This window comes from Vitis vinifera, chromosome 1 (genome assembly GCF_030704535.1).
Source record: "Vitis vinifera cultivar Pinot Noir 40024 chromosome 1, ASM3070453v1".
NCBI classification, from domain to species: Eukaryota; Viridiplantae; Streptophyta; class Magnoliopsida; order Vitales; family Vitaceae; genus Vitis; species Vitis vinifera.
The window spans coordinates 11,829,572-11,842,844 of NC_081805.1; positions in this window are offsets into that span (position 1 = coordinate 11,829,572).

Here is a 13,273-nt window from a genome sequence, read left to right on the forward strand (position 1 = left end):
CCGTTGTGGTTGTACTCTGTATTCTTCCCTGATAATAGTGATATCCCTGCAACTTTGTGGACGTAGGCAAATTGTCGAACCACGTAAATACTGTCTTGTGTGTGTGATTGTTTTTCTTTGGCGTGTGTTTTCTTTATTTTTTGTTTCTCATGGGTTGGGAATTCGTTTTAATTCCCTACAGTTGGTATCAGAGCCTAGGGTTAGGTTTGAGTGGGAGCAATGGCAGAGGAAGCAAGAAATGCATCTGGAATAGAAAAATTTGATGGCACAGACTTTGCGTATTGGAGTATGCAAATTGAAGATTATCTCTATGGGAGGAAATTGCATTTGCCTCTTTTGGACAAAACCTGAGAGTATGAAGGCTGAGGAATGGGCGCTTCTTGACAAACAGGTTCTAGGAGTTATTAGGTTAACTCTGTCTAGGTCTGTTGCACATAATGTTGTAAAGGAGAAGACCACAACAGATTTGATGAAGGCTTTGTCCGGTATGTATGAAAAGCCGTCCGCAAACAATAAGGTGCATCTGATGAAGAAATTGTTCAATTTGAATATGGCAGAGAATGCATCAGTAGCACAACATTTGAATGAATTTAATACAATCACAAATCAATTGTCGTCTGTAGAAATTGATTTTGATGATGAGATTTGTGCTCTGATCATCTTGGCTTCTTTGCCAAACAGTTGGGAGACAATGAGGATGGTAATAAGCAATTCTACGGGAAAGGAAAAACTCAAGTACAATGATATACGAGATTTAATTTTGACTGAGGAGATTTGTCGAAGAGATGCGGGTGAAACCTCAGGATCTGGTTCTGCCCTAAACCTTGAGACAAGAGGCAAAGGTAATGACAGAAATTCAAATCGGGGTAGATCAAATTCCAAAAATTCTAATCAGAACAGAAGCAAATCTAGATCAGGCCAACAAGTACAATGTTGGAATTGTGGGAAAACAGGTCACTTTAAAAGGCAATGCAAAAGCCCTAAGAAGAAGAATGAAGATGATTATGCTAATACTGTAACAGAAGAGGTACATGATGCATTACTTCTTGCAGTAGATAACCCACTTGATGATTGGGTTTTGGATTCAGGAGCTTTGTTTCATACCACTCCACACCGAGAAATCATACAGAATTATGTTGCAGGTGATTTTGGTAAGGTGTATTTGGCTGATGGTTCAGCCTTGGATGTTATGGGTCTGGGAGACGTTCGGATATCATTGCCCAATGGGTCTGTTTGGTTACTGGAGAAGGTTCGACATATTCCTAACCTGAGGAGGAATCTGATTTCTGTTGGACAACTTGATGATGAAGGACATGCAATACTATTTATTGGTGGTACTTGGAAGGTTACAAAGGGAGCTAGGGTATTGGCTCGTGGAAAGAAGACTGGTACTCTGTATATGACCTCATGTCCAAGAGACACAATTGCAGTTGCTGATGCAAGTACTGATACAAGCCTATGGCACCGCAGACTTGGTCGCATGAGTGAGAAAGGGATGAAGATGTTGCTGTCAAAAGGAAAACTACCAGAATTGAAGTCCATTGATTTTGACATGTGTGAAAGTTGCATCTTAGTAAAAGCAAAAAAAGGTGAGCTTCTTGAAAACTGGCAGGACACCGAAGGCTAAAAAATTGGAACTAGTACACACTGATTTGTGGGGGCCTTCTCCGGTTGCATCCCTAGGAGGTTCAAGGTACTACATCACTTTTATTGATGACTCAAGTAGAAAGGTATGAGTTTATTTTCTGAAAAATAAATCTAATGTATTTGAAACTTTTAAGAAGTGAAAGGCCATGGTTGAGACAGAAACAAGTTTGAAAGTAAAATGTTTGAGGTCAGATAATGGAGGAGAGTACATAGATGGAGGGTTTAGTGAGTATTGTGCTGCACAGGGAATTAGGATGGAGAAGACCATTCCTGGGACACCACAGCAGAATGGTGTAGCTGAGCGCATGAACAGAACTCTCAATGAGCGTGCTAGAAGTATGAGGTTGCATGCTGGACTACCAAAAACTTTTTGGGCTGATGTTGTTAGCGCTGCAGCTTACTTGATAAACCGAGGACCATCAGTTCTCATGGAGTTCAGACTTCTTGAGGAGGTTTGGAGCAATAAAGAGGTGAAGTTTTCACATTTAAAAGTTTTTGGTTGTGTTTCTTATGTTCATATTGATTCTGATGCTCGTAGTAAACTTGATGCAAAGTCAAAAATATGTTTTTTCATTGGCTATGGTGATGAGAAATTTGGCTATAGGTTTTGGGATGAACAAAATAGGAAAATCATCAGAAGTAGAAATGTGATATTTAATGAACAGGTTATGTATAAGGATAGGTCAACTATAGTGTCAGATGTTACAGAGATAGATCAAAAGAAATCTGAGTTTGTCAACTTAGATGAATTGACTGAAAGTACTATCCAAAAAGGGGGTGAAGAAGATAAGGAGAATGTAAATTCACAGGTAGATTTGAGTACACCTGTAGCTGAAGTTCGCAGATCTTTCAGGAACATTAGACCTCCGCAGCGTTATTCACCTGTTTTAAATTATCTCCTGTTGACTGATGGTGGTGAGCCAGAGTGTTATGATGAAGCCTTGCAAGATGAGAATTCAAACAAGTGGGAGTTAGCCATGAAGGATGAGATGGATTCCCTATTGGAGAATCAAACATGGGAACTGATTGAATTGTCAGTAGGAAAGAAGGCTTTGCACAACAAGTGGGTATACAGAATAAAGAATGAGCATGATGGTAGCAAACGTTACAAGGCCAGATTAGATGTTAAAGGGTTCCAGCAGAAGGAGGGCATTGACTACATAGAGATATTTTCTCCAGTTGTGAAGATGTCAACAATTAGACTTGTACTTGGAATGGTGGCTGTAGAAAACTTACATCTTGAGCAGTTAGATGTGAAGACAACATTCCTTCATGGTGACTTGGAAGAAGACCTTTACATGATTCAACCAGAAGGGTTCATTGTTCAAGAACAAGAGAATCTAGTCTGCAAACTGAGAAAGAGCTTGTATGACCTTAAACAAGCTCCTAGACAGTGGTACAAGAAGTTTGACAATTTTATGCATAGAATTGGGTTCAAGAGATGTGAAGCTAATCACTGTTGCTATGTTAAGTCATTTGACAATTCTTACATCATATTACTGTTGTATGTGGATGATATGCTTATTGTAGGGTCTGACATTGAGAATATTAATAAAAGAAGCAATTATCCAAACAGTTTGCAATGAAGGATTTTGGAGCTGCAAAGCAAATCCTTGGTATGAGAATCATTAGAGACAAGACTAATGGTACATTGAAGCTTTCACAGTCAGAGTATGTGAAGAAAGTCCTTAGCAGGTTCAACATGAATGAAGCTAAACCAATGAGCACACCCTTGGATAGTCATTTCAAACTAAGCAAAGAACAGTCACTGAAGACAGAAGAAGAAAGGGACCATATGAGTAAGGTGCCCTATGCCTCAGCTATTGGCAGCTTGATGTATGCTATGGTGTATACAAGGCCAAACATTGCAGATGCAGTGAGAGTTGTGAGCAGATTCATGAGTAGGCCTGGAAAGCAGCATTGGGAGGCAGTCAAGTGGATTTTAAGATATCTGAAGGGTTCATTAGATACATGTTTTTGCTTCACAGGTGCAAGTTTGAAACTGCAGGGTTATGTAGATGCTGATTTTGCTGGTGATATTGATAGTAGAAAGAGTACTACTGGGTTTGTTTTTAGTCTAGGTGGTACAACTATATCATGGACTTCAAATTTACAGAAGATTGTTACTTTGTCTACTACAGAAGCTGAGTATGTTGTAGCAACTGAAGCTGGAAAGGAGATGATTTGGCTACATGGTTTCTTAGATGAATTGGGTAAGAAGCAGGAGATGGGCATTCTACACAGTGACAGTCAGAGTACAATTTTTCTTGCCAAAAATTCGGCTTTTCATTCAAAGTCGAAACATATACAAACAAAATACCACTTTATCTGTTATCTTATTGAGGATAAACTGGTAATACTTGAGAAGATTTGTGGATCTAAGAACCCTACAGACATGTTGACTAAGGGTGTCACTATTGAGAAGTTGAAGCTGTGCGCAGCTTCAATTGGTCTTCTAGCTTGAGGATAGGAGGATGAGTTGTAGGGATGAAGGATTGTTTCTTGGACGATAGCGGTTTGATGTTGGTGATTGGACTAGTCTCCAAATGGGAGATTTGTTAGGCTTTGTGGAGCCTAGTTTTGTTTGATCCGGTTTGACGACCCGACCCGAATAATATTGCATGGTTTTTTAATGGGAGATTTATTGAGGTCTGTTGGGCCCGTTTAGCCCATTGTGGAACCACCTTTTGTAACTAGGGTTTTTTAGTATAGTGTGGTTGTCGTGTTATATATAGAGAGAAAATATTGTAGCCGCTGTGGTTGTACTCTGTATTCTTCTCTGATAATAGTGATATCCCTACAACTCCGTGGACGTAGGCAAATTGTCGAACCACGTAAATACTGTCTTGTGTGTGTGATTGTTTTTCTTTGGCGTGTGTTTTCTCTATTTTTTGTTTCTCACGGGTTGGGAATTCGTTTTAATTCCCTACAGTAAGCTGGTAAGTTAATTTTTTTAAAAAAAAATTATTCACAACCAACGTAAAACAAGGGTTGTGGCTAAAAAAAGAGTAACCAATTGGGTATGATGACGGTGATGCTTGGGATAAATTGGTAAGTTGATTTATTTATTATTTATTTTATTTATTTAAGGCTTGGGCTTGCTTTAAGTATAGGGTAGGTTACAAACACCTGACATAAATAATGGGTTGAGGGGTATTTTTGAAAAAAAAAAAAAAAAGGAAATTGATAAGGGTAGTTTTGGGAAACAAAAGATGTAAAACACCTCGTACTTTTATAAATAGTATAGATATAAGAACTTTTAAAGATTTATATCAAAAAAATAATAATTTTAAAAGTTGTTTTAAAAATTAAGATACCAATTATTTTTACTAATTTTAATTTTTAAAATTTTTGAAAATCATTTAAAAAAATATAAGATAAATTCATGTTTTTTATAACAAGATACTATACTTTTAGATAGAAGTTTTTATTTTAAGAATAAAAAATAAAAATTATATCCCAATGAATTATTATTAGGGAACAATCTATAGTATATTTTATATGAATTGTTATTTTTATTAATAAATATATTATTCATATGATATTTGGAAAAAAAAAATATTTATATTGTTATCATATCATAAATATAAGGTTAAATTTATAAAAGAGATCATTTTTGGACTTGGCTATCTTTAATATCAAATAGTAAATTAATTAAGAACTTAAACGTATATTAATACCAAACATTTTTCATTATATTAATTAGTATTTGTAATTTTCAATTAGTGTTGTCAAAGGTAAAATACAATGTCAAGGTGATAGGATTCCTTTTAGCATCAGGCAAAAAACAAAAATTAAGGTTATTGCCTAACTATAGTAAAGTGATAAAATGGTACAAATATACTTACTTATTCTATACTCAACCAATATAAGTAGTCTTTAATGACCAATACTTCTAAATTTTCATCCCTACTGATGCCTTATAAAACTAAGAAAATAGTAGTCATTATTCAAAGTGTTAAATATCATATCTCATATTATAAGAAATATCATACTATTTAGAGAAATTCATCATGTTCATATACATATTCTAATGTTCCAAATATCCAAAAATCAAAATAAGAAACAAACTAAGAGAATGAACATCTTAACGAAGCTTTAGGTATCATCATTGAAATTAAAATTGTCATCACTTCCATCAAGTCTATTTGGTAGTCTTCCATCTCATTATCATAATTTTTAATGTCTTTAAATTGCTTTCTTTCTTTTCAAGATCAGGTTGTGAAGTAGCCACCACTAAATCGCCTTTTAAACTTGTATTTAATCTTGCTTGAAGCCTAGTGGAAATATTTGCATATCCAACACTTGTTGCACTTGCTACTACACCCCATGTCAAGCCATTATCCTCAAAAACCAAGTCATCCTCTGTATGAATGGTGGTGCCTTTTTCACCTATGTTTCCAACCAACCACTCATTACTTGCATCAATATCTACCAATGAGATGGAGCCAATGGTATTGCATCCAAAGATTAAAATATCGGTAATCGTAGATATGTCGGTACTTTGATTTTATGGATATATCGAACAATCGGAGATATATTGATGGATATTTTGGAAAAAATATTAGTAGGTCTAAAATTGATCAAAACTCATGGAAATGTAATAAAAATCTCATAGAAATCTAATTAGAAGTATAATAAACATTTTAAAATTGTTTTGTTGAAGAATTTGATATATGCATGATATGATTTGTGATATTAAATTTAATTTTATCGTGTCAGTCGATTAGAAATGTGATTTTTGTAAGTTTATACTCATTATGAAGCTATATGAAATACTTGATTTCATTAAATATCAATAATTTGTATATTTTACATTGCAATGACTCTTTAATACCAAAATGATAACCGATGTGGTTTAATGGAATTGATAGATGAAGGAACCATGTCTTATTGTTGAAAATAATATTGGTACCAAATCATTGAGCTTTGATAATATTGATTAAAAATTTGAACATGTCATGCATATATCTCTCGAGTCCTACTCATTGTCTCTACATAGATGGGATACTCGAGGTTCACTCATGTGTTCATGTTAAATCCTACTTCCATCTAATATAGAACTTGGTATGACCATAGTTGTGAAAGGCGTGTCTAAGCTCCGGGTGATGCAACGCCACCCTCTGGAACCTCACCTGAAGACAGGTAACGCCTCTTCACGAAGGCATCGCTTAGGAACACAAGGCACGACGCGATCGCCAAGTACGCCTCGAGCCCCTACCTCATTCTTCTTCTTCTCCTTCTCTTCTTCAGTTGCCACATCAGGTTGCAGAGGGTTGAGGGCTGAGAAGCCCTAACTTTTTTATTTTTTGGGACCAAAACGACGTCATTTTGGCCTTGTTTTCCCTTCCAGCCCCCTTTTTTGGTATTTTTTAACCCAACACCATTCCCAAATTGTGCCCTAGCCTCAGTCGTGCAGTGGAGAAGTGAAGAAGACGAAGATGACGAAGAAAATGAGGAAAAATAGTCATGTACCTTTCTGGGACCTCGATATTTGTCTATTTTCCTCACTTTTTTGCATTTTTTTTTCATTATTGTCTCATAACTCTCATTGGCATTTAAAAATAAAAAATAAAAAAATTGTATTTTGACATGAAAATTTTACTAAATAAAAATAAATAAACAAAAAACACTCATGTGCATAGTTTTTGTTAATGTGATATGCATATTTTTTCTTAATTTAATTATAATTATTTTATTATAGTATAAAATTATAAATATAAACATTGTATATTGTAGTATAAATATAAATATTGTATTTTGACATGAAAATTTTAATAAATAAAAATAAACAAACAAAAAAACACTCATATGCATATTTTTTGTTAATGTGATATGCATTTTTTTTTCTTAATTTAATTATCATTATTTTATTGTAGTATAAATAATTTGTTTGCAAGATGGATAATGAGAGTGAAACTCAAGTGGACTTTAGTGCAAGTGGAAGAAGAGATCCCGAATGGAAGTATGCTCGTTTGGTTAATGAAAAAGATTTAAACACCATCATATGCAATTTTTGTGATAAAATAACCAAATGAGGCATACATAGACACAAACAACATCTTGTTGGTGGATATAGAAATGCTAAAAAGTGTAGAAAATGTCTGAAACATGTTAGAGAATAAATGCAAAAGTATATGAGTTCCAAGAAAAGTAAAAAAAAAAAAACAAATGAGTATGGGGAGCGAAGATGTTAATGAAGATTTATTTGGTTTGGAAGATGAAGATTTTGGTGAGGAGATTAATAGTAGAATGAATGTCACCAACATTTCTAGTGGAGGTAGTAACCAAGAAGGAAGTGGTGGTAGGATGTTTTCTTAAAAAAAACCAAGATAAAATGGTCCTATGGATCATTTTTTTACTCCTAATTCAGAAATGGTTGTTCAAAATCGAAGGAATGAGAAGATGAATTAACTAGCATCAATGATGCCTACGAAAAGGAAGCAAGAAAAAGAGCTTATATGCTTATCACAAAGTGGATGTATGAGGCTGCTATTCCATTTAATGCAATCACATATCCGAGTTTCCAACCAATGATTGAAGCTACTGGCCAATATGGTGTGGGTATGAAGAGACCAACTCTTCATGAGGTAAGAGTTACTAACCTTAAAAAAGAATTGACTCTCACAAAAGATTTGATGAAAGATCATATGGTGGAATGGGGAAAAAATGGATGTTCAATTATGTCAGATGTATGGATCGATAGGAAAAAAATAACTTTGGTGAACTTTTTGGTTAAGTGTTCAAAGGTAACCATATTCATGCAATCTATTGATGCTTCTTCAATGATTAAGACAAGAGAAAAGATGTTTGAGTTACTTAACAAATGGATAGAGCAAGTTGGTGAGAAGAATGTTATTCAAGTTATGACAGATAATTACTCAAGTTATGTGATGGCAGGTAATAAATACTATTTCTTGAATTTTTATTTACTTATAAAATTTGAATTATTTATCTTGAGAACTTATGTAAATTTATTATCTACAATGTCACATAGGGAGGTTGTTAGAATTAAAGCGCCCACATTTGTATTAGACATCGTGTGCTACACATTGCCTTGACTTGATGGTGGAAGATATTGGAAAGCTACCAAACATCAAAAGGACATTGGAGAGGGCTATATAACTAAATGGGTATATTTATAATCGCTTAGGGATACTCAACATGATGAGGCGGTTTACTAGACAAAGGGAATTGCTTAGGCCTACTAAGACTCGGTTTGCAACTGTTTTCATCACATTATCGTAATTGCATGAACAAAAAAATAACTTGAGGAAGATGTTTACAAGCTCAAATCAATCAGATAGTAAATGGGCAAATGAGAAAAAAGGGAAAACTATAGCCAACATAGTTCTAATGCCTTCATTTTGGAAAACTATTGTGTTTTGCTTAAAGGTTTTAGGTCCCCTAGTTCGTGTGCTTTGTTTGGTTTATGGTGAAAAAAAGGCTCCTATGTGCTACATCTATGAGGCCATGAATAGAGCTAAGGATACAATTATGATAAGCTTTAATGGAAATGAAGAGAAATACAAAGAAAACTTCAACATCATTAATAAGAGGTGGGAGATTTAGCTTCATCGGCATTTGCATGCAGTAGGGTACTTTTTGAACCCAAAATTCTTCTATGATAAACCAAAAATAGAGCATGATGTAGAGATTATGAGTGATTTGTATAAATGTATCTCAAGCCTAACAAGAGACCTTATGAAACAAGAAAAAGTTGTGGCCGAAGTGAGTTTGTACACAAATGCCCAAGGACTATTCGGGAATGAGTTAGCTGTTAGGACAAAGAAAACTAGAGCACCGAGTTAGTTATTTAGTTTTGTTTATTTAAATGATTATATTGTATTTTTTCTAAATTAGGTGAATTGTTTTACTAAATTGTTAATTTCTATACTACAACTGAATGGTGGACTACGTATGGAGTTTCAACTCCAAATTTGCAAAGGTTTGCAATGAAAGTCCTCAACTTAACATGCAGTGCATCAGGTTGTGAACGAAATTGGAGCATCTTTGAAAATGTAAGTGACCAAAATAATTGCAAGTAATAGTCTAATAGAGTCTTGAATGTAACTTAAAAGTTAAAACTTTAAAATATATTTATGAGCTTATGAATTTTTTTAGATTCATAGCAAGAGGAGAAATAGGTTAGATCATCAATGCTTGAATGATTTGGTATACATTAAGTATAATCGAGCCTTAAAGAGAAGATACAATGAACATAACACCATTGACCCAATTTCTTTGAAAGATATAGATGATAACAATGAGTGGTTGATATGAAGAATGGAATATGAGGATTCTCATGGAGATGCACAAGATGATTTTGTATTTGATGATGATAATTTGACATAAGGTGATGTTGCTAGAGCTATTGGAGCTGAGGAGGCCAGGTTTGATACTAGAGCTAGAGCTAAAGCAAGCTCAAGCAAAATACCACCAACGAGGAGGGTAGCTTCAAGTTCTAGAACTTTGCTTTCTCATTTACTAATAGATGAAGATGAAAATGGAGACATGGTTGATTCAACAAATGAAGAAGATGGGAAAGGCTACAAATGTGATGATGGAAATAATAATGATGATGATTTTGTTGATTTAGAGGAGGAGTCATGATTGCTTGTTGTGGACAAATATGTTATTTAAGTGTTTTTTAGTGATGTTTTTGAATTGTGGACAAATTTCATGTTTTGGTTTGGAAACTTTGGATTTGGATATGTATTAGGTTATTAGCAATATGGATTTGGATTTATTTTTATGCTATGATTTCTTTATTTTTTATGTTTTTTGTTGATTATATTTAAGTTTTGGATGATTTTTGATGATTTATGTGTTTAGGACAAATAAATGATTGTTAAATTTTATTATATTATATAAAAATATATATGTAAATTAGGGTGCGCCTCACTTCACTAAAGTCTGTGCCTTAGGTGCGTCTTGCTCCTCAGGCTCCAGGACTACTTTGCGCCTTGGTACGCCTTGAGCCTTTTAAAACTATGAGTATGACATTTGTAAAGGAGGAGAGTAACTCGACATACTATACTCTTCATCAGTTGAACTTGAAGGTTGACCATAACTCATCACATAAGAAAGGTAAACGTTAGCCTCATTCGAGGAGTTACTAAATTGAGTCCCTATACTCATAAACTCAAAATTGGTTGAAAATAACTCCTCGTTAAATGGTGTCATCATTCGTTCATTTCCTTTGGTTTTCCAATAGCTCCTATGTCTTGACCTATTTTTCTAGAGCCATGGTCTTCATCCTGTGTGCATTGCATGAAATCATTTCCACAGGTAAATAGGTTCATTGGATATTGACTTTGTTAGCATTCCCCAATATCTTCTTCCACATTATCACCTCCATCATTAGTTCCACCTCTTGGGCCATCGTAGGAAGAAACATAAGTACCAACAACGCTAAGTCTACTACTTTGGCTAGCACTTGTGAAGTCAACCTCTTGTGGAGAATTTAATGTCACTTGAAATGAATCCTCAATTTCTTTGCTAAAACTCTCACTGTGAAGTTCTTCAAACAACACACGCTCAACATCAACTCCAAATTCACAAGCATGAGTGACAATTGGTGGATTAGGATTTCTAAGTTCATCATCTAAGTGTAGAGGTTTAACCCATTGAAATAATTGATTATCTTTTTCTTCACCCATCTTGGCTGAAATGTCAAGAATATCAAGGTAACATTTCTTAGCAACTCCATCATTTTCTGTCTCTATATCACATAACTTTAGTTTCATGTTATAATAACAAAAAACTAATTGTTGTAGTCAGGGGTAAGCCAGATGATTTCGTTGCTTTGTGTGGATGAGAGTGAACGTGCTCCAATTTCTCTCACAGGTAGAAGATGACGTAGTTTGTGAAAGAACTTTGATGGTCAACTTCCTTAATGTAGGTGTTTTGATTTCCATACATGAACCACCATTCAACAACAATCAAATTCATAATTATATAAATACTTATGTGATGAAATTACAATAATGATAATCAATTTTTTTATTATTAACAAATAAGTAAGATCACATGCAAGAATGGATGACCTAATTTTATTCAAATAAGTAAATCAATGCAATTTACATTCAAATGTGCCTCAATCAAGATTTGAATCAACTTCCAACTGCTTTAATCATAAATCTAAATATCCTTTACTTCCAAAAGCCAAGTTAGATATTATTAAACCATTTCAAGAATTAGACAATTAAATTTCAATTTAAATTCTCAACTAATCTACACATTAAAACAATATAACTTTCTTAAGCTAAGATAAACAAATGAAAAATAACTAAAGAAGAGATAAAGAAAATAAGACAATGGCATCAAGATTTGACATGGAAAATCTCTTAAAAGATAAGAAAATTATGAGCTTGCAAGTGATCAAAAACATCTATTATGAAGAAAAACCAACTAAGTACATGGATTTATGTAGCACAAGTCCACTAATTCTTTTGAGACTACTTGATTAGTGCATTATGGCTTTAGCTACACACCTTCTTCTTCCAAAGCATACTTGAAGTCTACACCAAGCTCGATCTCGACCTTTCCTAGAAGCTTAATAAAGAAGACAATGAGTGGTTAACCCAAGCCCAAACCAATGCGAACAAGAGAGATGGATGACAAGACCCTAATGAACCAACCCATTTTTTTTAAGAGAAAAACCTATAGAAAATTTGTTTTGGAAATCAAAATAAGAAGGATTTTCTTGAGAACCAAATACACACAATTTGGATTGAAGAAGGAGCTCAAAGAAAGTGTGTGTGCCAGTTGCTTGGTGTTCTCCAATCCTAAAATAACAATTTTGTGTTTAAATAGGAGGAAGAAGCCTTAATCTAATAGTTGAAAATTTTCAAAACTAAAGTTGGATTGAACTTACTTAAGGTTGGATCAATCTTGAAGCAGGGCACAAAAAGACTTAATAATAATAATAATAAAAAATAGTTGCCCATAACTCCTAAAGCTTTTTTTTAAAAAAAAATATCCAAGATAGTCATTAACTTGACAAATTCAACTGATTTGATTTTGCCTATTCACTACATAGCTTAACCTCTAAGCACTTCCAACACCTAGATTTAATTAAACAAGTAATCGAATAGAAGATTTAGAATACCCAAATTGAGATACATTTATAAATTTTTGTCAGAGGTTACCAACTTAGCCAAAACATTCACATGATTGACTTTAAACTTAAAAATAATATTAAGGTTTGCAAATGACTTTAAAAATATATAATTGGTTTAATGCTTCAAATAAAATTATAAAGTTGATATTTGAAATTTAAAAAATTATGATATATCAAAATATTAAAACTAATAGATTCAAAACAAAGAATATGTATGATTATATTATGGATCTCACAAATTAAATTACCATTTTATTTGATATTAATCAATAACGTAATTAAATAATTTTAAAACAATGATTGAAGTGGACATCATAATTATTACTCGTGTTCATAAGAACACAGATACTAAATTATATACTTATAAACGCAAACCAAATGCTTGTGAGTATGATTTAGGTTGTGTTCCTATGAACACGATCGAACTGTGTTCACTAGGACACGAACTAGAGTTGCATAGTATCAAGCACAAACCAAGGCGTGTTCTAATAAATACGAACA